This window comes from Podarcis filfolensis (genome assembly GCF_964270895.1).
Source record: "Podarcis filfolensis genome assembly, chromosome: 12".
NCBI classification, from domain to species: Eukaryota; Metazoa; Chordata; class Lepidosauria; order Squamata; family Lacertidae; genus Podarcis; species Podarcis filfolensis.
In genome coordinates, this window is record NC_139614.1 from 39,292,573 (window position 1) to 39,317,938 (window position 25,366).

Here is a 25,366-nt window from a genome sequence, read left to right on the forward strand (position 1 = left end):
TCTGCAGGGTGCCTCCACATGTATAACTTGTCACACACATCCATGCGCTCATTGTACACATTTTGAACTCTTGACTAGGGCCTAGGTCATGGGTAGGCAAACTAAGGCCCGGGGGCCAGATCTGGTCCAATTGCCTTCTAAATCCGCCTTGTGGACGGTCCAGGAACCAGCGTGTTTTTACATGAGTAGAATGTGTCCTTTTATTTAAAATGCATCTCTGGGTTATTTGTGGGGCATAGGAATTCGTTCATTCCCCCCCCCTCAAAATATAGTCCCGTCCCCCCAAGGTCTGAGGGACAGTGGACCAGCCCCCTGCTGAAAAAGTTTGCTGATCCCTGGCTTAGGTTTTATCTCATACGTATATCCCACTGTTCCTCTGAGAAGCTGAGGCTGACATTCATACACGAGCTCATCCTGTGTTTTGGTGTCACATTTACTGGCCCCAAAATGGTGACCCTTTTTTGGGAGGAGAGGCTGGGGTGAAAAGTCAGCAAATGCCGTTTTCCCCCAGGACTTCACCAGAACTCTGTACTGGCTCCTTTTTTTACCCACCAGATTTTTCCAGGTTTTGGAGACACCATAGCTCAATGGTAAAAAGGTAAAGGACCCCTGACAGTTAAGTCCAGTTGCAGACGACTCTGGGGTTGCGGTGCTCATCTCACTTTACTGGCTGAGGGAGCTGACGTTTGTCCGCAGACAGTTTTTCCGGGTCATGTGGCCAGCATGACTAAGCCGTCTCTGGTGAAACCAGAGCAGCACATGGAAACGCCATTTACCTTCCTGCTGGAGCGGTACCTATTTATCTACTTGCACTTTGAAGTGCTTTCGAACTGCTAGGTTGGCAGGAGCTGGGACCGAGCAACAGGAGCTCACCCCGTCGCAGGGATCTGAACCTCCGACCTTCCAATCGGCAAGCCCTAGGCTCAGTGGTTTAGACCACAGTGCCACCCGCGTCCCCTAGCTCAATGGTAGACTAACAATATAACTAAACCTTGCAATAAGTCTATTTGCATACGAAATGCCTTTAAATGAAAATACCTTATGACTTCCTACTTTCCATATATAAAAACTTGTAATGTCTTAGAGTGTTTTCTACTTCCTTTATTATTTAACCAGTTATGTAATGTTTTAGTAATTTAAATTTAGCCTGTTTATTTATTTTAATTTAGTGGTCCCACATATTCTGAGGTCCTATGCTGTTGCTTACAATCTTGTGTGTAAATCCAGCACTGATTTGGTCCTTGGATTAAGGTATATGTTTATTAATCACAGAGCACCCTCTCTCACTAAATTAGGTCCAGCTATTTGCCTGGGATGATTTACACAGAGAAAATGCATTCAGATTATCTTCTGTTTCTACTGGAGGAGCTAATTCGGAGCCTGCTGCCGCCTAGAATTTATCTTCAATAAACAATGAATTCTCCGTCTGGGAAGAAGAAACTAAAATCATCACCTATTTGTAAAGGGTAATTACCATTTCTTCTAAGCAGACACTAATGTTTATTGTTAGTATCAACAATTTACATGCAAGAGTCTAGATTTCAAAGAAAGCAGATGGTAAAAGGGACTCTTCAGAAAACTAGAGTGAAATAGAGTTCATATGTGTTTGCAAGACTTATCTGTTGCCTTTCTGAAGACAGCATGATTGTATAAAGCTTGGCTACACAGAAAAGGAGAAGCCAGTCAGAGGAAAATAAAAGCAGAGAAAGGGATCTTGTCTGGTTTAATCATGTTGTAAAGAGACCCACCCACTGTAGTGTTTGCAAGTTTATAAATCATCCACAGACTGGATTAGAAGGAACAAACTTTACAGAGTAGTGCACTGCTACCAAAAGTACATACTAACCCATATAATATTGGACTACAGCTCCCATCATCCCTAGCTGGCATGGTCATTAACCAGAGATGATGAGAGCTGTAATCCAACAACATCTGGAGGGCACCAAGTTGATTATCCCTGGCCCAGCCCTCGTGAAAAGGAAGAGAGCAGGAATCTGTAGGCTGAGCTGTATTTAAAGGGACATCCTGTTTTCCATCATGAGAGAATGGTGGCCATTTTGGTTGCTGTGATCCCAAGCAAATTCACCAAGCAACCCCCGAAAAAGCATCCATCAGGGCTTTTTTGGGTGGGGGAAACGTGATACAAAATTGCGCAAGATCACAGCAAACAAAATGGCCGCTTTGCTTTTGCAATTAAAAAATGAGAAGGCTACATTTGGGAAGACGGCGCCCCAGATTTTGGCTTCAAAGTGCTGGAAAGTACACAGTGGGCAGGGGAAGAATGTCTGCCTCAAGAAATGTCTGTTTTAGAGATCTAGATGGGGACTTAACAAAAGCACTGGCTCATGTTCTTCAAGATCTTTGTTCTGAGGTAAGGGGTGCTCAATTTGTATTTGTAAACACACCCACACAGACTCCTTTTTAGAAAGACGCTTTTGTGGCACAGTTTGACCAAATGCTGCTTAACTTTCCTCCTCAGTTTGCTGAGCTGTTGAGGCACAAAAGGGAAAGATGGTCACTGAAATATTACTGTCATGCTGCACAAGAAAACAGGAAGATAAATCACCTTCTGTGTCCTGGTTGCCCAGGGCAACTCCTAATGGATGGGCCTACTCAGGTAAAATCTTACTGCCTTGTCTTTTTAAAAAAAAATCCAAACAAACTTAAGATGTACTGCCAGATGAAGGGGCTAAACACATGTAGCGCTTCACTCAAAAATGTGTACGTCCCGCTCTCTTGCATTTTCATCATTCAGAAATGCAAAAAGGCCCCAAGAAGGCCACCAGAATCCCTTCTGTCTCTCTCACTCCCTCAAGCCGAGAACAGGGCGAGGGCTCATTAAATGCTGCTGCCAGTAGGCCTGGATCCCGTCCCCACACAGCGCCAAGTGATTTTAACCAGGTACACAGAATTAAGACGAGTTCAGAAGTTCAGGGAGTTGGGACCTGGCAAGTCACTGCCAGGTACAGAGCAAATCGGCATCCATTTTGGGGATGTTGTTTGTTTGAGGTTATTGGAGGGAGCAATTTGTGGGGATTCATCAAGAGAAGAACTGATTTGCGTGACCCGTTTTTGAGTTTTGACCCTCTCAATTTTTTTGTGAAGAAGTTGGGATTGGAAAGCTCTGTATGGTGGCATCACAAGCTACCACATCCTAGAAAGCAAAACACTGTGTGAAAATGGTAGGGTGAATCACATCCCGTGGCCTTCAGGCACGTTGGTGACACCCACACACCATGGCTTCCCTGAAATAATCCTGGGAACTGTAGTTTATACCCCACAGAGCTACAATTCCCAGAACCCTTAACACATACAGTTTCCAGGCTTCTTTGGGGGGAAGCCATAGGCTGATGTGATCTAGGAATTGTTCACTGTGCTTGTTCGGCGCTGCGAGGAAGACACAGTCTGCACATCCTCAAATCACTTCACTCTTTATCACCTCTGAGGCCTAATACCGAAAACATTTTCTAGTACTAAGCACTGATGATTCCTTACTCAAACGCATCTCCAATAACAAATGGAGAGTAAAATTCCTTTCAAAACAAAAGTAAGCATTTTGCTATTGCCCTTCCTCACAAAATATAGAGAACCTTGTAAACAAAACAGAGGGGGCAATCAAGCAAGTTTAAACATTATTTATTGCATTTTTATACCACCTTCCAATAATCTCAGTGTACATAACCCTCCTATTATCCTCACATCACTCCTGCCACTAGACTGAGGTCACCTGTGAGTTTGTGACTGCCGTCCTCCCCTCACTGCAGCCACTGTAACACACCACCATGAAAACATTGGTACTTATATGCTTCACAAGTTTCTTCAACCTCTAGAAGACTGTACTTTCAAGAATCTTTTCTGCTCGGTACCCTAAGCTCTCAAACGGCAACATCATAATGAGGCACCATTTCATATACAACGAACATACCTTTCCCTTATAAAACCATGCATGCATCAGTGATGTTATATATTACTCCCTCACAAAAACAAACCTGAGCATCTGGCTTAAGCTTGCAAACCCAGGAAATTTGATGGCTGAAATTACAGCTGTGGGCCTTCTCTTGGTGCAGTTAAATAGACCACTGTATCATAATGTTGAGGATATTAGAGATGTATATTATTTCTTCTAACATTCCACAAGATTTTTGGAGGCTGGAAACAGGGCAGTGTTGTTTTATAGTACCACAACTATATTTCTTTGGGGCCTGTGGTAACTTTGATGGACTCAAACATGTTCTGCATTTCTTTGTAGTTACCATTCTTGCCAACTATGCAGCATTTTACAGAGTTCTCCTTGAAATTCAGCATGTTCCCCACTTAGGTTGAAATGGCATGCGAAAACATAGGCTGCAATCCTAACTCCACTTGCTTGGGGGTAAGTCCCACTGAATTCAGTAGGGTTTACTTCCCAGTATAGGATTGTTAGGATTGCTGTTAGTCAATCGGTGCAAGTCAAGTTATGCTTCATGTAGTTTAGTCTCTTTCTCTTGTTATGAATTCACCCAGAGCTTTTAATGCTGAACTGACATTGAGGTCTATGTGACTTTTGTGCTATTTAATTATTTGCTGTTAAATAGCTATAGCTCATTTTACCCTTGATGAGAAGAGTCCTGGTTTCACTCTGCTTTGCTTCTTTACTGTTCTGAATTGTGTGCTATACTGTACAACCTGTGTGTACTCATTGCGATTTGTTTCCTTATCTGTAACCTGGCAATGTGAAAATACATAGTGGGCAGTTATCATAGTGAGCAAAATGAAGGCTTGTGCTTTCTGAGAGAAGGATAATATCTATTTCCATTTGGCTTTTTAACAGTGAGGTCTCGTGCAAGGGTGATAAAGAAAATCCCCACGTTTTTCATATGGACAATATCTCCTGTGTTCTGGATATTACTTTGGCATACAACGACTAGCATTATGTTTGGTATTGGGGGCTGCTGGAAACAAAATGGGTAAGTTGTGTTTTGGTGATAATCAAAGGAAACGGAAGTAGGGAAGTGTTGAAAGAGACCACCTACGAAATGCACATGACAAAATGCCCGCTTACAAATGTGCTAATGAACTTCCAAACCAACAATGACTGTGGATGTTTAATAGCTTATCTTTACTTACTGGATTTTCCATGGTAAGTAATTACAGTCAAACCTCGGTTTTCGAACGCCTTGGCTGCTGAACGTTTCTGAACACCGAAAACCCGGAAGCGAATGCTTCCATTTTCAAATGTGCCTTGGAAGTCGAACGTCTTCTGAGGTGTGTTTCTCAAATTTCCTTATTGAACTTGCTGGCAGCCCTTTGATCCTCGCTTTTCAAACGTTTCGGGATTCAAACAGACTTCCAGAACGGATTACGTTCGAAAACTGAGGTTCCACTGTATCTAAATTAAATACATATAAAAAAGTAAAATCTGGTGTTTTGATGACAATGGCATCACATGGATGCTACAAAAGAAAGTTGTGGACCTGAGCAACATCAATTCCAAAATACACTCATGTTTGGAAGCTCCTTTATCAGTGGCAGGTATAAATATTCTGAGCAAAGAAATAGTCTTTTCCTGAATTAATCCTGGGATGGACAAGGCATGAACTCTAGCAAGCTCTTCTATACTAATAAACTTGTTAGTTCTGCAGTGACTAAAAATGTGGCGGCTTTCCCATGGAGAATAACAAAGTACGCTGGCTTGCAAAATATGGTATGTTTTCACTTTGCGTCTTTGGTGGAATTAGGTTATGGTTCACAGAGTTCCATAAATATTCTCATTTAGTTATGCATGGAATAATTTATATATTTCATGTAGTTCCATTTCTAGCCTGCCCCATCCCTAGGACTTCGAGTGGGTCATAGTTTTAAAATAACAGCACCAGATAAAAATCAGACCCCCTTCCGAAACACCAAACAGAATTTTTGTTAACAGCTTAATCCTGCTCACCAAAAGTGAAATGAAAAGGTTTACATTGCTTCTGAAAAAAGGTTGAGGTTTACCTTTGGCTGGGTACTCCTCCAAATGTTATGCATTTCCTACAAAGCAGCTTTTATATGAAGTAAAGGAGATGAAATATATGTGAATGGTGACCTTTCCTATATGGTTTCTCCCATTTCATACGGGGAAGTGCTTTCAGGTCTGGAAATGCAGAGCATTTGAAACAGCCCAGAGTCTTCTAAGGAAGAGAGTTCTCCTGGGGCAGTGTTTGAAGTGTTTCCCTACAACTGTATGAAAATGGCGTCACTAGTCTCTGGCTAACAGAAATGAAACAGAGGTCTCTTCCACATATTGAGGGAAGTGCCCGCCCCCTCAATGGAAGCACAATTGACTTTTGTGCTTTTGTTGCTATGTGTGAAGTGGAAACTTGTGCATCTCCCACACAGGAAGCACAAAAAAAGAAGCATGGCACTTCTAGATAACCTGTTTATTGAGAATTCATCCTGATTTGTTTTCAGGGAGACCAGATGACACTGGCTTTTCGATGAACGTTTATTCTGACGATGATACATCCCACACTTTCCTGTCACATTTCTCATTGCAAACAGTTCTATTTTGGAGTAAGTGGGTTTGTTGTGCAAGAGGACAAAATTGCGCAACCTAAATTTGCCAGTATGTGATTGAATCAAACCGACCCCCCCCCCCAAATAGTGACAGTTTGGAAGCACTGCAAGAGTGAGTCTTATGATCTGTTTTGTTGCATGTAGTACAAAAGAGTCCCCAGAAATAAGCCTAGCTAGTATCACCTGGTGAAATGAGACCTCCCAAAAAGAAACAAATCCCACTGTCTTTCTCCTTTAGAGAGAAGATTCATTTATTTCATTTCTTAATGTATATTTTTGTATAGGTACATAGGTAAAGGTAAAGGTACCCCTGACTATTAGGTCCAGTCGCAGACGACTCTGGGGTGCGGCGCTCATATCACTCTATAGGCCGAGGGAGCCGTTGTTTGTCCGCAGACAGTTTCCAGGTCATGTGGCCAGCATGACTAAGCCGCTTCTGGCGTACCAGAGCAGCACACGGAAATCCGTTTACCTTCCCACCGGAGCGGTACCTATTTATCTACTTGCACTTTGACGTGCTTTTGAACTGCTAGGTAGGCAGGAGCTGGGACCGAACAACTGGAGTTCACCCCATTGTGGGATTTGAACCGCCGGCCTTCTGATCAGCAAGCCCTAGGCTCTGTGGTTTAGACCACAGCGCCACCTGCGTCCCTTATAGGAGCATAGCAGAAGTCAATTAAGTCAATAATTTCTTGCCATATTTCTAAATGTGGAAATATTTTGTGCTGATGGGATGATTTTGCTCTGCTCTTTTTTATATTGCTAAATAAACAATCCCTTTTGATGCTCATTTCTCTGTGAAGATGTTTGATCCTTATCACTCCACTCCCTTATCACTCCGCTTTCACTACATAATTCCTGTGTTCATTCCTGACTGATATTCTGCATAGGTATCCCAGAATCAAGAATTCTAGAGCGCGCGAAAACACAAACCATTTCTACAGTACATCAAAATAAAAGCAGTTTATTTACTGATTTCATTTATTAAAAAGTGTCTGTACTTTTCAATGAGCAAAACATCAGCTTTGAAACATCAGCTTTGAAAGGAGTGTTTTGGTTTGTTGGTTGGTTGGTTGGTTTTGTATTTCTGAATCAAATACATATTTAAAGCAAATTCGCCTGCTTACATAGAAAACTGCAACCTACTTCAGAGCAGTTTTGTGATATCCCCCACAATTTCCTTGTGATGAATTTGAAACACCATATGGTTAGGACCAACATTCTTTTCTAAAAATCTCACTTAAAACAAAAATATTTTCCTTCTGCAGAAAGTAGATACTTAATAGTGTACTTATCAAAATAGATTGATACCTGAGCCTTCAGCTCTTAATTAAGCAAAACACATGGGGTGGTTTCTTTTTCTGAAATTCTGAGTTGGGAAGAACAGAAGGCAGACTGTTTTTGTTTGGTATTCATTTCTCATCATGCTTTTTCCAGTTCCTAGTTAAATATTGGAAGCTATATTATATCTCATGGGAAGGGACTATTGCAGTGCCAGCATTTTGCATTAGAGAAGCAGGATGAATCAATTTCTGAAAAGGGGGAGAAGCTTACATTAGAAGTTTAGAAGAGTGGGCCACGATCCACAGATACCATTCTGCTCATGCAACTTCCCCAGTGCCCTGGCACCAGAACCCCCAGGGACATACCACAGCCACACAGTACTAACACTCAGGCAGCTTCATCCTGTCAGATCCCAAACACACAGAGACCCACAATGTCACCCGTAAGGCTGCCTAACTGGTCAGGGGAGTTACAAGACCACAAACCAATGACTTTCCGTTCCTCTAATAAATCCACATGCACCAACTGCAACCACTGCCGAGACATAAATGGGAAGCCATTGTCCAGGGGCTGTGTGCGTGTGTGAAAGGAGGAGGCATAATAGAATTTATTTGTTTGTTTCTTATGTTTTAAACTTGTTTTTAACTTTTTGTGGTTTTACTGTCTGGTTTTATGTTTTCCTATTGTTGTAAACCGCTGTCAAACATGTTTATGATACAGCGGTGTATATTTTTTTTATAAATAAATGAATATAAATAATTTGAGGAACCTTACCTTTTATGCTGAACCAGGTAACAAATCAGCATGGGGATTGTGGAAAGCACCAGTGGTGAACTTCAGGTGCAGGGTCAAATGCAGCCCTCCAGGCCTCTCTATTTGGCCTGTAGGAGCCAGCAACACACACACACACACACACACACACACACACACAAAGAGGCTTTCAGGGCCTCATTTGGTAATTTGGGATATGTGTAGCTGACATTGACTTGCATCCCTTCCCATATCTGTTTCCACTAAGGTCAATGAAACAGACACATGCCATGACATCTCCAATCCAATTTGTTGGTGGCCAGGAAATTCTTAATATAAGGCAACACAACATCAAATATTTTACACGGCATGCTGGGGAGATAACATGGAGGTGCAGGCTGGTCACCTCCTCATGTGCCCCTTTTCTATTTCACCAGGCCTATGCAGGGATTAAGAATTCACCCTCTTAATTTTATTGATGCACATTTTAAACCTTTTTGCATTAAAATTGTTTTAGCCTTTTATGCTTTTATTGCATGGTTTTTGTTTTTGAAAAAGAATCATTTAATGTTGTAAACCACTTTGATTATTTTTATCATTTAGTGGTATAGAAATGTTTTTATAAATAAATAATGATAAATAACTTCTACGTAGGTCCTAAGTCTTCAAGAGTTATAGCAACCGGCCAGGTTGTATCTAACCTCCAGTTCATTATCCATGAAGGCAGTGTCTGCTAGTTCAGCAAAGAAAGAACTTTATTTTGGAAAGTTCTGATGTCATTAGTGCTATTTAAAGAGGCAAATGGTGGCTAGATGATAGTGTCTGGGTTACCCCAGTTTCTTGGCTTATTTAAAATGCCGATGTATCAAATAATCTACTGGGACAAAAGCAGGAAGGAAGGAAGCAAGCAAGCATAAAAATAAGCTGCCACTAATGGAGGAGAATGAAACTCTTTGAGATAATGACTACCCCTAAGCAAATTATTCAGTGGCTTAATACATTATCTACAAAACTGAGATATTGACATGGATATGATGTTGACAAATTCGGTGCTCGTGAAACTTCAAACCATTTGAGCAGAGGGCTCTGGAAAATAACATGGCTGGAATTGTGCTAATGAACACATAACTCTGGTGCCGAATGATATCTGCTGTGGAATTTGAAGAGTCAGAACTTCCAGCTTAACATGACTTTGGAGAAAAATGTAAAAAGTGTGGGTGGTTTCCCCGTTAAATATTTGGAAGCAGGGCTTTCTGTGACAAGGAAATGCTCCCCACCCAGTGTGACTTTTCTCCCATTCTCTTCATCCTTCGATCTGTTTAACTGCCTCCCCTGCTCCTGCTCAGCCTCCTCCTTTGAAGAGTGCTAGATAATGCTTTCAATATGCCATGATCTGTAGCCAAGGTTTGCTGATCAGGGTTTGTTATAGCGAAAGGAAACAGGATCCCGGGTTCAGATGTAACACTCAGCCTGATATTATTGTTTGTTTCCTCCCAGTGCAAATATGATCGTGGTAGAATGTTATCTCTCGTTTATCACAGGGATGGGGTATCTCAGGCCCAGGAACCCACTGTGGCCCTCCAGGTCTCTCCATTTGATCCTTGGAGCTCTCCAAAGGCCACACCCCCTATTCTCAGGCCACACCCCTCACTGGCCCTGCTTTACATCCTGCCTGGCTGGAATTCATCCTTGAACTCTGATAATGCCTCTCGCTTGCCTAGGTGGAGGTTAGAGAGATGCTTGTGTGTAGAAAATAGCCTATAGCGCAAGGGTAAAATTTACATTAGTTGCTCTGCTTACTTTTGTCCCCAACTCCACTCTACTGTTCTGTGGTCTCTGGAAGGTTCCTCACCTCTGGTTTACCATGGTGTCCAATTGAGGCCTTTATCTATCTATGCCTGCCAAATATAATATTCTTAGTCTTAATTAAAACTGACGTTGTGCTGCAAATCAGTGGGTGTGCCTGGTCTTTGATTGCTTGGAAAACAAGACTTATCCCATCTCTGCTAGCATCCCACATAGCTGTGAAAAAATATGTCAGAATGTGGGTGTGAGGCATCTATCATCTTGTTCTGGTGATTAATCTTGCTAGCCCATAAACTAGAGAAATTCTATATTTGGTTTCAAGTTCCATTCTGTTCCTCATTCCAGGCGAGGGAACTAAAGTCAATGGAAGGCATGTCTAGAAAAACTCTATGCCACTTTCTCTCCACCTTAGCTGGTATTTCCTACCTGACACCTGAGTTTTCACCTACCCATTTTGAAAACATGTCTAATAATTCCACGCTGTAAAGAAATCATTGTGAGCCAGTGTGGTGTAGTGGTTAAGAGTGGTAGTCTCGTAATCTGGGGAACCGGGTTCGCGTCTCTGCTCCTCCACATGCAGCTGCTGGGTGACCTTGGGCCAGTCACACTTCTTTGAAGTCTCTCAGCCCCACTCACCTCACAGAGTGTTTGTTGTGGGGGAGGAAGGGAAAGGAGATTGTTAGCCGCTTTGAGACTCCTGAAGGGGAGTGAAAGGCGGGATATCAAATCCAAACTCTTCTTCTTCTGAAAAGCTGAAACACAAATATATATGCAAGATTAATATGTCCAAGTTTCTTTTTGCGCAGGTGCCTCTATGGGTCTACTCTGGTTGGGAAAGTGTTCAAATTTATCTGAGTGAGGGCCAAGCCAGAAGAGGCACTAGAGATCCACGATTGGACCTTCTGACCTTTTATTTAAGAACATTAGAAGAGCCTGCTAGATCCACCCAAAAGCCCATCTGGTGAGAAAGCATTTTGTTATAGTCCGATGTTCAGTACAGTTTTTATACGTTCCATATGTTGGGTTTATTTTATCAAGTTTACTAATCACATCCTTATTATTTATGACTACCTAATTTGTTATACTAAATTCTTCTTAGCAGATACTTGTTAACATGCATAGGATTTCAGGTTTTATCCCAACTTGTTTCATAAGTACCTTGCGTGTTGGGGTAGAATTCCTGTTTGCTCAAGTAAATCCCAAAACAGGATAGGAGCACAATAGCACTATGCCTTCCTGGGATTCCCAGCAAATAATAATAATAATAATAATAATAATAATAATAATAATAATACAGTGGTACCTCGGGTTAAGAACTTAATTCATTCTGGAGGTCTGTTCTTAACCTGAAACTGTTCTTAACCTAAGGTACCACTTTAGCTAATGGGGCCTCCCACTGTTGCCGCGCGATTTCTGTTCTCACCCTGAAGCAAAGTTCTAAACCTGAGGTACTATTTCTGGGTTAGCATAGTCTGTAACCTGAAGCATCTGTAACCTTAGGTACCACTGTAATGGCATTCAGGAGCATACAGCCTCCAATGGTGAAGGTAGAGCATAGCCATCCTGGCTAGTATTCATAGATAGCCTAATCCTGCAGGAGCCAGGGACGTGTGTCTGTTTCTGTAATGCTTTCCTCCTTTAGCCATTTCCTCAATCTACACACCTTGCTCCCCGCTGCTGTTTGCCTTGACTTGGACAACAGACAAGTATCATTATACTTAATGGAATAAAGCAGCTTCAGAGGGCTGTTTAGTATTGGAAAGCAATATAGGGGTTAAGGGCTAACTCCCTGTTCCCTTGCACTGTGACCTTGATCCAACTAAGATGCTGCTTTCAAATGAGAAAGGGAAAGGCAGGGGACCCCGTTAAACATCTCCCTGCTGGAGTTTCCCCTTTGCCCTCTAAGAAACTGAGTACCAAATTCCTCTGGCCACTAGGTGGAGTAAAAGGGCAGCTGAGGCTTTGCACTGAAATTTCTTTAACAGTTTTGCGATGATAATTAAATAGATTTGAGCCCTTCACTTAATTGGAGCATGCTCTTTGGAATCTCAAAGGAGCTCTGTGTGTGTTAGGCTTAAATACTAGCAAAGGACTGGCTCTTCTCCACCATGTCGTTTTCACAAGAGTAAAGGGTATTAGTCTTGACATGCTGGCCTGATTCCAGGGTAGGTAATTGCAGCCTATTCAGCCTTTTTAAATCCCCCTTGTGGTTTCAATGGGATTTGCTGTCCTTTCCTTCTTACACTGGTAGCAGAGCATTCTGGCATCTGTGCTCTGCCTGTGACTAAAGAGATGCTTGCATTTTAGGGGCGGGCAAAACAATGCCCCACTATAAGCGGTTGCTTATTTATTTATAGATCTGGATTTTGCTCTCAATGGAACTAAGCCCAAGTGTTTTTGTTTCAAAGGACGGATTAAAGTTGATCCTCGCTTTCGTTGTGTGTGTTCCCCACACTGCTCCCTCAAATTCATGTATGTGTGTGTGTGTTTTTTTATTTGTTTATTTTTTTAAAAGCATTCATCTTAGGAAGACAGGGTGCTATTAATGGCTATGGTTTTTAACAATTGTTTCTGAGGTGTGTACAGAAGCCCAAAGCTGTATTGCCATGAAATAGCGTGACATCAGGCATGTATTATCTTAAGCCTGGGATCTAATCCAGATGCTCCAAACTAGTTTTGCAGGAACAATTTCATCCTTGCATTTAATTAGGTCTGTAATTATTTCTGGTACACATGTCTGTGTTAAGACATGTTAGCTGCTTCCTTCCACTTGCAAGTCAGAAATCTTGCCTACATTCTAGCATCCAAATGCAGAAGCCTAATAGGTGCATTTGTAGCAATGTGCCCTTTTAGGGCCTGTCCACACAACCGCTTGGCCCAAAGTGTTGAGATCAAGCCCTTTGCCCTACTCACATTGTGCCTATAGGAGCAATGACACTCTTGAGTTTTCCCCCCATCACCCACCTGCCTGCAACTCAGGCTTGACAATTATGGACAAATCTCCCAAAATATGAGCAAGCCACGAAGGAAAGATTCAATTGGTGACACACGAAGCATGCTGTTGTGCATTTCTGCCCTGTCAAGGGATCTTCCCAGCTAAAGGAATGCACATGGCACATCAAAGAAAACACTTGCAGCCATTTCTGCAGCTCTGGGTTCCTATGCACATCAATCTAGCATCTAATCAGCTATTCCCAGGTATTGTGCTCTATGGAGCAGTTGCAGCAACAGAGGACCATCCCCCCTCCACCTGTTTATGTATTTTCCCCTGGCAGGTTGTACGTACGCAGCCAGAGGCTGTGCCTGCATGGAAGCTTCCTCTGCTCATCCCTTTTCAATCCCCTCCTGGTTCAGGGAGACAGCGGTGCAGGAGAGGGTGGGGAAGCACCAGCCGCTTCACTTGCCTGACCTGCCTTTTTCACCTCTTCTTCTGACCCACCCTGTGCTCTGAAGCTTCCCAGCCTCCAACTCTTCTCTTCTGGCTGGTACAGTCCCCCCCCCATCACTGCCCCCCTCTCCCAAGTCAGACTCCTGCCCCTCTTTCCCCAGTGCACACTCATCAGCATCCTGCCAGTCCCTGACATGCACTGAGTTGAGAGGGCAAGAACACGTGGACACGCCCCAAGTGTAAGGATAGGTGAATCTATCCATTTTAGTTTCCTTCTGTTTCTCATTTTCCCAGTCTTCAGCTCAGTTCTCCATATTTCTGTATCCATTCATAAATATATATATTTTAGTCATTAAGAAACTTCACCAACATTTTAGCTCAGATTTCTCCTAATATATATCTTTGTGTGGAATTTTGCTTAATGTGCATATTTTGCAAAGTATTTTTCCAATATAATGCATTTCTGTTTGTTCTTTTTCACTAACATGTACATTTTTATACATACTTAACTGTAGCATATGCACTTTTATAAGCATTATTTAGCTAGAGAACTGTATTGCAAACTTCGGAGAAGCGTGAATTTCACAAGGTGGCTGCATTTCTGTCAGTACATTGTTTCAGGAAGTGTGAATTTAAGTGTGGACTGAATCAAATTTCTCCCCTAGTCCCACACAAATGGATGATATGGCTGCTGAAACCCACTTTAGCAGGTGTTGGGCGTGCTTCTTGGTCAGGTATGCTCAGGTATCAAGACAGAGGTTGACCTGCACTGAGCACATCTGCTCAGCCTCCCTCATGTCAGTCTCTGGCATGAAATTCCACACATGCCTTTTATTTAGGAAAGAACACAAGCGTATGTTATCTTACTCCTCTGGAATTTTACAGTTCCTTAGCATGTTAGTTTAGCCATAATTGGCTTGCAGGGTCTCTTGAAATGTATCTCTTGACACAAAGTTCTCCTTTCCGTCAAGCTTTAGGGCTGGTTCATTTCTCCAGCATTGAATGCTGAGCATTAGATTGCAAACGTACCTAATCCATCTCTCCTCCCCCATGACTAGAAATCCTGCGGTTAAAATAACACAGCCTCTATTCAGAGCACAAACTTACAGTCGCTAGCCAAAGTGGGATTGAAAGAACTCTCAGCAGGCGGGTCTGTGTTAGGGTGGCTTTTTAAAAATCCTGCTTCTTCCGATCCATGAGAGGAAAGCAAGGTGTCTCCTCTTTGCATTCAAGGTAATGATTTTCTGGGCTGTGTGTGTGAGAGAGAGTGTTGCCGTCTACGTATGTGTGAATGTGGCCACAAAACTGCTGTTGCTATTATGAGAAGCATTTAGTGGCAAAGGCTTTGAACTGTTCACAGCTGGTCTTGTGGCTATTTCTGTACATGCAACCTGAGTGAAATTATCCCAGTGCCCTGAGCAGATAGGAGCAAACCAGCACTCCTGTGTCACATGGAGAGGAGGGCAATGTGTTTAGAAAACTGTTTGTGGGTCTTGGGACATCGATGGCACAACTGGATGTTGCTGCTGTGGAGCTGATCTGATGTAGTAACGCTCCACTCCTGGCTGGTTTTGTTTGGTTGAATATTCAGCACAGTCTCTCTCCAGGTCTCTCGGTGTAATCCCTATGCCAAAGGCTAAAGCTGTGCCTGACTTGGATCGCACTAGCTGTGTTTACAGTGTATGTCTTAATGCTGTTATAGTAACCACAAGACTGCCCTGTGTTCCAGAGTATTTCTTTAATGCAGCCTTGCCAGATAATTAAGCACCTCTCTGTCTGCTGGGTTCCTTTCAAAGGCACAGTGAGGGTTTGCTTCTGGTGAAAACCTCTTTTATGCCGAAATGCAAATAACAAAGCAGCTCTGCAAAATGCTGGATTAAGAGAACTCTCCACATAGTACTCTGTTATGCAAACAGTACCTGCTCCTTCCTCCTCTCCGTGCTGTGAAGATAATCAGAGGGGAATCTCAAACCACATTCTGGTTCAGGATTGGCAATCAGTGATCACCATTAAAAAAACAAACAACCAAAACTGGAAGAAAGGGAATTGCTTTGTGGGCTCCCTCATAGGTGCCATATGCTTAGACACCTGCATGTAGGCTAATAATAATAATAATAATAATAATAATAATTTATTATTTATGCCCCACCCAATAGTCTCATTTATACAAATGAGACTGGCCCAAGGCCATGACTGTTTGGAGATTTAAACCCTAGTCTCCCAGGTTCTGGTTCAGTACTCTAACCACTACACCACATTGAGTCTTTCTTAGTAGGTGTGGAGATGCAATGCAGGCAATGCACATATGTGATGCACATCATTTTCCTTCATGCTGGAAAAGATCATGTGTTTGCACATGTTGGCCCTTGGGATTATAGCCAGGCCCTTCCTGGGCCAAACTCCTCCATGGCTTGCTGCAGACACTCAGTGAGTGCTTCTGCCTGGCTGGAATGTGTCCTTTAACTGTGATGCCTCTGGCCTGGAGATACATGTATGTATATATGTGTGTAAACCTCTAAAGCTTGCACTGCTAGAATATAGCCTGCTGTTCAATGCACATTCATTGCTCCGCCCACTTTTGCCTCTTGCCCTCCCCACCATTGGCATGTTGCTCCTAGCTGGTTGGCCACAAGGGAATGTGGCCCATTAGATTGAAAAAGGTTCCCTACCTCTGTGGTACAAACATATATCTCCCTCCCTTTAAAATACACACTTGTATGTATTTAGAAATGTTAGGTGCCTGTCTTCAATGTCACTGTTTTTATGAGACTTGTGGTTGATGAAGGATGCAAGGCTCCTGTTTGCCTGAGAATGGGTAGCATGGCTGTGAAGCAAGCCAGTAGTTCTGGGAGAGGTATGCACATCCTCAGTGGTGGTTTGTGCTCATTGAGGCTAGTGGGGCAGAAGGCAGAGAGCCAACAGCAATAGTTGGAGCCAGAGTCAGTGGTAGAGGCAACTAATTCTAGTTTGGTCCCCACGTAAAGAGTCTAAAAAGGAGGAAGAAGCTGACCCCCTGGACTAGATTTAAGTAAGACTGCAGGCAGGTGTGGGCTGGCTGACAGTCAGAGGTGGATTTAGGGGAGTGCAACTGGTTCAATCACACTCAGTGAAGAGCATTATAGTGGGCTAGGAGAGCTGAAAATAATGCCAATATATTTAACATCTGGCAACCAATGCACCCCTTTGGCTTCAGATAGTATATGGGCAGGCGTGTCTAAAAAGCCCAGGACACAAAATTGGCTATGTTGGCTCTGTAGCAGAAGTAATGTATTTAGCATTAACTCTGGAAAATGTATACTTGATTCTGACCAATCGTAGAGCATAGGAGGCTTAGTTTGGTCAGAATTGAGCACACACTTCCATCAATGAGTATACCCTTCCTTACAATGATGGAAGCCGCCATCATTGCAGTGCTTCACAGGTGCCGCCACACTACCCATATAAAGGAGGCTGCGGTGGCCGAGTGGCAGGGCAGCACCTTCCGTTTTGCCCCAAGTGGCAAAATGGAACACACCACCCCTGCTTCATGATGATGGTACTTCTTTTTGTTGCATTGAGAGAGATGCTGCCCTAGGGTTTCCCACTTTCGTGGCATGTAATCAGGGTTGCTCTAAATACAGACGGCCACTTTGTAATCACACTCTATTTTTGGTAAGAGCTGCATGAAAGATGCAAAGCTGCTGTGTTCAGAACAAAGAAATGTGGTTGCGTTTCAATATAGAAAGTCCAGCTGATGTCATTTTAACTCCACACAATAGTGCCAAGAATTTTCTAAGTTCCATATCAAGACTTAGTTTAAAACACACACACACTGAAAGCGTTTGCTCATGTGGAAAAATGAACTTTTGTGGAAAATATTTATGGGAACCTGCCAGAGAAGTATGTTAGCCCTTTTAAAATGGACTTGAATTACATATATAGAAAAACAAGGCACTTATGTGATCTTGCTTTCCAGATTGTTTGCAAAACCTTGGTTTTTCAAGTATCTTACAGCCTTAATTAGCATTTCTTTTTTTAAAAAAAAAAATGAAAATGGCACATCTTGTGTGCATTTGTTCTCCTGGAACTGTGCAGTCATTCTTCATAACTGGGTCCTCCTTTAGAAAACGGAGCTTCCTGGGTTTAGACCAGGGGAAGGAGAGTGCCACCACTGGAATAGGATGGGGATGGGCTTGGGTGAGCTCAAAGTGTTAGCTGAGAGTATCAGGGAATGGGAGCACTCCAGTCACAGAGCCACAGCTCTTTTTTAAAAAACCACCACCACCAAGAAGCAGCTTATCATGGTCACTGTGGAAAAGCAAATGGCAGATTTGTTAGCCCTTGCAAATTTTATTTCTGTAACGTAACAGCCTGCTGGATCAGGCCAATGGCCCATCTAGTCCAGCATCCTGTTCTCACAGAGGCAAACCAGATACCTGTGTGTAACCTGCAAGCAGAATTTGAGCACAAGAGCACTCTTCCTTCCTGTGGCTTCCAGCAACTGGTATGTAGAAGCATTTCTGCCTCCCGTGGTGGATTAAAATGTTGTCTGCTCTGCAGGGCTGATGTCTGCTGCAAACAAACTGAAAGAACTCTCTCAGGTCCTCTGAGATGATGATGATGAAAGGGCTAGAAGTGCCTACGTCAGGTCTCTTGCCCAGAATACACGCAGATAACCAGAGTGAGTCCTGCCAGGCAGCCACTGACATGAATCTCCTGCAGCTGCTCTTTCCCATCACCACTGCAACCTCCTTGTTCACGCATCTCTTGCTCTGCCCCAAACTATGGAGTATTAGCCAAAAAAGGACCAGAAGATGCCACTGACAGCTCCTTCGTTGGCTCCCTATGTAGCAGGCAAATGGGTGCTACAAGGATGCGGAAAAGGAGCAGGACAGCAGCTAGTGGTGGTGGTGAAGAGAAAGGCTTCTGGTGGGAGGGGGAACCTTGGGGTCTATGATTCCATGATTCTATGATTCTAGTATTAAAATGCCATTTTCTGATGCAGCTTTTTAATGTATTTTCCTCTAAAGGCTTTCCTCCATCGGGGAAAGAGTTAATTGAAATTGGCAGTTAGATCCAAGCCAACTGGAATCAGTGGGACACCCATCAGGTTCAATATAAATACCTTGACAGTCAGGGAGTTACAGGCTGGGCAGTTAGACACATTTTCCCTCCGTTTAATTTCTGATGGAGAAAGGGTTCTTCGCCGGAATCGACAATACAGGCACATTAGCCTCATAGGGATGCTTATAGCCACTGGCCTAGTCATCCCTCATGTTCAGCCAAGCATCTTGTGATTATGTCAGTGCCGATTATTCCGGATGTCAGGGGTTCAGGAGCAGAAGGGACGGATGGAGAGGAATCGGAGGGAGAAGTTAGCGACGATAGCCGACCAAGGTCCCTAAGTCTCTCCAGCGAATCGGAGGATTCACAGAAAGGGGCTCCCGTGGGCAGAGCTGGGGGGTTGCCAAGAGGGGCACCTCAGGAAGGAGGGACCAGAGGGGATTCAGAGAGCAGCAGCTGGAAATCCGGACCAGCTACGCCACCAGAGAGCAGCAGGGGGGAGGAGTTCCAGGCACCAGCGACAGGCAGCTCTCCGGCAGCAGCCACTCCTGCGTCGGAGAGCGAGGAAACGGTAGAGAGGAGGGTCGGAGAAAGCGCGCGCGCGCCAAGTTCAAATGTAACAGGGGGAGGCGCAATGAGCAGCCCGGAAAGGGAGCCAGGTCCTAAAGCCCGCCGAAGGGAGGGGGAGGAATCCGAAGGGTCCGCATCCGAGGCATCCAGGAAGGAAGGAACCCCGGGGGGTGGTAGGACCCAGAGGCGAAAGGAGAGACGCAAAAGGTGGAGCAAGGCTAGGGTCTTGAACTGGTGTACAGGAGGCGGAGATTCAGATGGGACTTCGCCGATCTAGGGAATAGACGTAGAGACGCACGCTAAGATTTGGAAATGGAAACTATACTTCAATAAAGACTTTATACCGTTCTACCGGCTAGCGTTGGTCCTTTGTGAGCCGGGACCTAGAGGCAGTCTCTGACAGTAAGTCCCATCTCACAAAGTTTTCATCAGTTCTCTTTGACTCAAGCGGCGTGTGGGGAGCGAAGCAGGGAGGAAAGAGGACTGGTGCCTTGGGAGCTCACAAGAGTCAAGCGACATGTCTACTGAAGAGCAAATTGCTTCCCTGCAAGAAGCGGTAACGCAGCTCAGCGCAGAGATACTCGCCTCCAGGAAAAGAGAGGATGAAGCGGCTGCTGCATGCCGAGATCTCCAAGCCAGGTTGGACGTGCTTACTAAGCAGGCACAAACGGGGTCCAGATCCGAGGGGATCGGGTTGGGGAGGAGAGGAGGCAGCATTGTATCTCACTTCGATGGGAATTTACAGCAGTACCCCAATTTCCGAGCAGACGTGCAGTTTGCGCTGAAACTGCTGGAAAAAGAGTTTAGAGATGAGCAGGAAAAAGTGGGGTTTATCTTGTCTCATTTGCATGGAGACGCGAAAGCATGTCTGCGCAATCTGTGGAGAGATATGGACCCAGCGCTCCAGAGTTCAGCTGCATTCATTAAAGCGATGGATTCTTGCTTTCTATCGAAAATAGACATTGACATTGCCCGTAAGGACATATTTGGGCTGAGACAAGGGAAAGCCAGCGTGAGGCAGTATCACTCCCGCTTTTTTGCATTGGTCAATGCCTTGGGGTGGGACAAGGATTCCCCCCCCGTTAGAGATCTTTATTGGGAAGGATTGAACCCCCAAATCAAGGATGAGATAGCGCGGGGGGAGAGACCCAAAAGCACCCAGGAAGTGGTGGACAGATCGCTCGCAGTGGGGGTGAGGCTGGAGGACCGCCCATGGGACAGAGAAGAAGGGCGTTGGGGACGCACACCAGCCAGAGCGCCCTCCCTCTTGCCCAGGGATGTCGCGCGTGCGCAATCAACGCCTCCGCAAGCAGGGGGGGAGGAGCCAATGGAGATCGGCGGTGCTAGAGCTCAATCAGCCACCAGAGCCTTAACACCGGGAGCAGTCAAAACAAAGCAGCCTAGAGGGAACAGGAAGTGTTACATCTGTGAAAGTCCTAAGCACATGGCGAAAGAGTGTCCCCAGAGGCTCCACAAGCACACTGCAGCTTCAATGACAGTAATGGGAGCAACTCAGCAAAGTGAACCACAGCAGGGAAACGAAGGAGTCTGGCTGGAAACAGAAGCACTGGGGGCCAGCCAGGCGAGTCAGTAAAGAAGTCCCCAGAGATTTTGAAGCCCACGGATCCCCTCCCGCCCAAACCAGTGGTGCAGCTCACCGCATCGCTCCAGCTGCCCAGTGGTCTCACTTTAGAAGTGCCGATTACGATTGACTCTGGCAGTAATGCGGACTTTATCGCACTGGAATTCCTTCAACAACACAACATAGCGCTACTGCCAGCCACACTGCCCCTGAACGTTGTCACAGTGGATGGCAGGGAACTGCTAGGGGGGCAGGTGGTACAGCAGACACCACCTATGGTGATGCAAATTGGGAATCACCGAGAAATAATCAGCTTCAACGTCACCCAATTGTCGGACACGCCAGTAGTTCTGGGAATGAGTTGGCTACACAGGCACAGCCCAGCATTGGCATGGTACCAACGCCAACTGACTTTTGGCTCCTCCTACTGTGCGGAACACTGCATTCTGCCTAGACCAGAAGGGGAGGAGGATGACCCACAGTTACATTTGGGCACGCTGCAAGCAGTACCTCTCAAGTATTCTGAATTTTTGGAGGTGTTCTGCGAGAAGGAAGCGGACAAGCTACCCCCCCACAGACCCTATGACTGCAAGATTGATCTCCTGCCGGGGGCGACGCTGCCAACAGGGAAACTGTATTCCATGTCTGAGGATGAACTGCAGGAACTTAGGGAGTTCATAGACCACAATTTGAAGCGCGGGTTCATCCGGGAGTCGAAAGCTGTAGGGGGCAGCCCAGTATTCTTTGTGAAGAAGCGAGACACGCCCCAGAAGAGGCTTGTAGTGGACTTTCGAATTTTGAACTCGAAAACCAAGCCCTCGTCCTTCCCCATGCCCAAAATAGACGACCTGCTCGCGACGGTAAGGAAAGGACGCGTTTTCACCAAGTTGGATCTGCGAGGCGCGTACAACCTGATTCGTGTGCGGGAGGGCGACGAGTGGAAGACGGCCATGTTCACACCACTGGGCACCTACGAATACAGAGTTATGCCCTTCGGATTACAAAATGGCTCTCACTGTTTTCAAGCCTTTATGCATCACGTGTTGGCGGGACTCCTTTACAAGAAGTGCGTATGCTTCCTGGACGACATCCTGATATTTTCTGAGTCGCGAGAGGCGCACGAGAGGGATGTCAGGGAAGTTCTGCAGAGACTAAAGGAGCACAGGCTGTACGCCAAGCTGGAGAAGTGCCAGTTCGACGTGACGGAGGTGGATTTCCTGGGCTATAAACTGTCGGACAAGGGGCTCGCCATGGACAGCGCCAAGGTTCGCTCAGTATTGGACTGGAAAAGCCCGCGCAATCGGAAGGAAGTCCAGCGGTTTGTCGGCTTTGCCAACTTTTATCGCAAGTTCATCAAGGGGTTCGCTATGCAAACGGCGGCCATCACCGACACGCTCAGCTCCAAGAAGAAGAAGTTTCTCTGGACGGAGGAAGCGGAGCAGTCCTTTCAGAAACTCAAGCGTCTCTTCGCGTCCGAGGAGCAGCTGCTGCATGTGAATCCCAGCAGACCAATGAGGGTGGAGACAGACGCCTCAGACAGAGCCGTGGGAGCTGTACTGTTGCAACAAGACCAGCAGGGGGACTGGAGGCCGTGCGCCTTCTACTCAAGGAAGCTCAGCAAGTCGGAGCAGAATTACACCATCTGGGACAGGGAGTTGCTAGCCATCCATGCAGCGTTCAAGGCGTGGCGGCACTTCCTTATCGGAGCCAGACACACAGTGCAGGTCCGCACGGACCACAAGAATCTAGAGTACTGGCGCACGGCGAGGTTCCTGAATCAGAGGCACATTAGATGGGCAGAGTTCTTCGCGGACTTCGACTTCAAGATAGAGTACATCCCGGGTGACAACAACATCATGGCGGATGCCTTGTCCAGAAAGCCGCAATACCTCGAGGAGGAGGCACCGTCGGCAGCCAAGCACATTTTCGCACCGGAAGCGTGGGCTTGCGCTTCGGCGACCGTGGATCTGGACGCCGTACGTCGAGCGTTGCAGGAGGACCCCTTCGCGCAAGCCAAGATGGAGGAGGTGCACAAGGGCACGGTGAAGGACGACGAGTTCCAGATCAGAGACGGGTTGCTCATCCGCAAGGGAGCACTCTACGTGCCGGGGAATGACCTCCGCGCGAGGGTGCTGCAGCAGCTACACGACGCCCCCACTGCCGGGCACTTTGGCAGAGAAAAGACTGTAGAACTAGTGACCAGAGACTTTTGGTGGCCCAAGATGCGGGGGGAAGTAGCGGATTACGTCTCGAGATGCGACACCTGCCAAAGAGCCAAGTCAGTGCACAAACCGCCGGCGGGATTGCTGGAACCGTTGCAGACGCCGTCTGAGCCGTGGGAACGGGTGGCCCTGGACTTTGTCACGGATCTGCCCAGTTCGAGGGGAAAGACGGCAGTGCTTGTGGTGGTGGACATGTTTACCAAGATGGCACACTTCATCCCGTGTGCAAAGGTGCCCACGGCAGAACAGACCGCCAGGCTGTTCATAGACCACGTGTTTAAGGTCCACGGTCTGCCACGATCTATTCTATCCGACCGGGGGCGGCAGTTCATCTCGAACTTCTGGCAAAAGTTGATGGGCATCCTGAACGTCAAGATCAATCTAGCGTCGGCGAGACACCCGCAGACCAACGGACAAGCGGAGAGGGTCAACGCCATCATGCAGCAGTACCTGAGATGCTACGCCAATCAGCAGCCTAACACGTGGGTGGACTACCTGCCCCTCGCAGAGTTCGCTTACAACAATACGAAGCACGTGTCGACGGGGGTGACGCCGTTCTTCGCCAACAACGGGAGGCATCCCAGAACCTTCCCAGGTTTAGAGAGAGTGGGGGAGGGGGAGCCGCAGGCAGCGGAAGACTTAGCGTCAGAGTTGCAGGAAGTCCACGAACAGCTTAGGAGGCAGTTGGAACTGGCCAAGCACGCATACAAACTGCAGGCTGACAGACACAGGAGAGTAGGGGAAGACATACAGGTGGGAGACTGGGTCTGGTTAGCAGCGCAAGCAGTGCCGACCAAATCGTTGGCCAAGAAGAAGCTAGGGCATAAGCAGCTAGGGCCTTACCAAGTCCAGGCACAGGTCAATCCAGTGGCCTTCCGGTTAGCGCTTCCGGAGGGTTCCAGAATGCATCCGGTGTTCCATAGATCGGTGCTCACGCCCTACAAAGCACCGCATAGATTTCAGGAGCCAGGCACAGCACCAGATCCGCCCAGAGAAGGACCCAGGGAAGGGGGGTCGCCAAGAGGGGAGCGCATCAACGAAGCCACAGAAATTTTAGACTCGAGATGGGGGGAAGAGGGAGTAGAATACCTTCTTGCCAGAGAGGATACCCCGGCCAGCGCCAACAGTTGGGTGCCGGGCTATGCCTTGGACGAGCCTCTTCTCAAGGAAGAGTTCCATGCCATTTTCCCACACAGGCCCATGCCAGCCGAGTATTTCGACGACTGGCTCTTCACACCCACACTTTCAGGCAGCACGTTCCAGGGGTTCGACTCGGACGAGGAGACGGCACCACACATACGCTCTCCGGAGGGTTCAACCTCGGGTTCTGCCTCAGACCGCTCCTATTGGTGGGATACTCAACCAGAGGAGCAGTGGCGCAGGAAGTGGCTGGGGGGTCCCTGGCAGGCATCACCCTCAGAGGGGAACGGGGGAGAGATGGACATGGACGTGTTGGGGGAGGACGTGGGATTTGAACACGAAGGCAGGGAGATGGAAGCAGAGGAGATCGACGTCGACGAGCGCACGGAGGAAGAGCCAGACCTGCCCGATGTGATGTACGACACGGGGGAAGAACTGTATCCGGCACTCACCCCCGCCACGACGGAGCACCCAGAACCCACACCGGAAGGAGGGGAGGGGGGAAGGGGGGGCTTCGAGGGGGGGATGGATGTCAGGGGTTCAGGAGCAGAAGGGACGGATGGAGAGGAATCGGAGGGAGAAGTTAGCGACGATAGCCGACCAAGGTCCCTAAGTCTCTCCAGCGAATCGGAGGATTCACAGAAAGGGGCTCCCGTGGGCAGAGCTGGGGGGTTGCCAAGAGGGGCACCTCAGGAAGGAGGGACCAGAGGGGATTCAGAGAGCAGCAGCTGGAAATCCGGACCAGCTACGCCACCAGAGAGCAGCAGGGGGGAGGAGTTCCAGGCACCAGCGACAGGCAGCTCTCCGGCAGCAGCCACTCCTGCGTCGGAGAGCGAGGAAACGGTAGAGAGGAGGGTCGGAGAAAGCGCGCGCGCGCCAAGTTCAAATGTAACAGGGGGAGGCGCAATGAGCAGCCCGGAAAGGGAGCCAGGTCCTAAAGCCCGCCGAAGGGAGGGGGAGGAATCCGAAGGGTCCGCATCCGAGGCATCCAGGAAGGAAGGAACCCCGGGGGGTGGTAGGACCCAGAGGCGAAAGGAGAGACGCAAA

General features: G+C 46.5%; 1 protein-coding gene across 4 annotated transcripts in view; it reads left to right on the forward strand.

The window, feature by feature from the left end:
• Positions 1–1,886: 1,886 nt before the first annotated feature.
• JCAD (junctional cadherin 5 associated) overlaps positions 1,887–25,366 on the forward strand; it is a 77,012-nt gene continuing 53,532 nt past the window's right edge. Inside the window, exons 1-3 of one of the 4 annotated variants that reach the window (XM_083579259.1) lie at positions 1,887–2,371; positions 2,480–2,617; positions 11,181–11,335. The gene's annotated coding sequence lies outside the window, so the exon portion shown is untranslated. The other 3 variants (XM_083579260.1, XM_083579261.1, XM_083579262.1) reach the window with 3 other exon arrangements.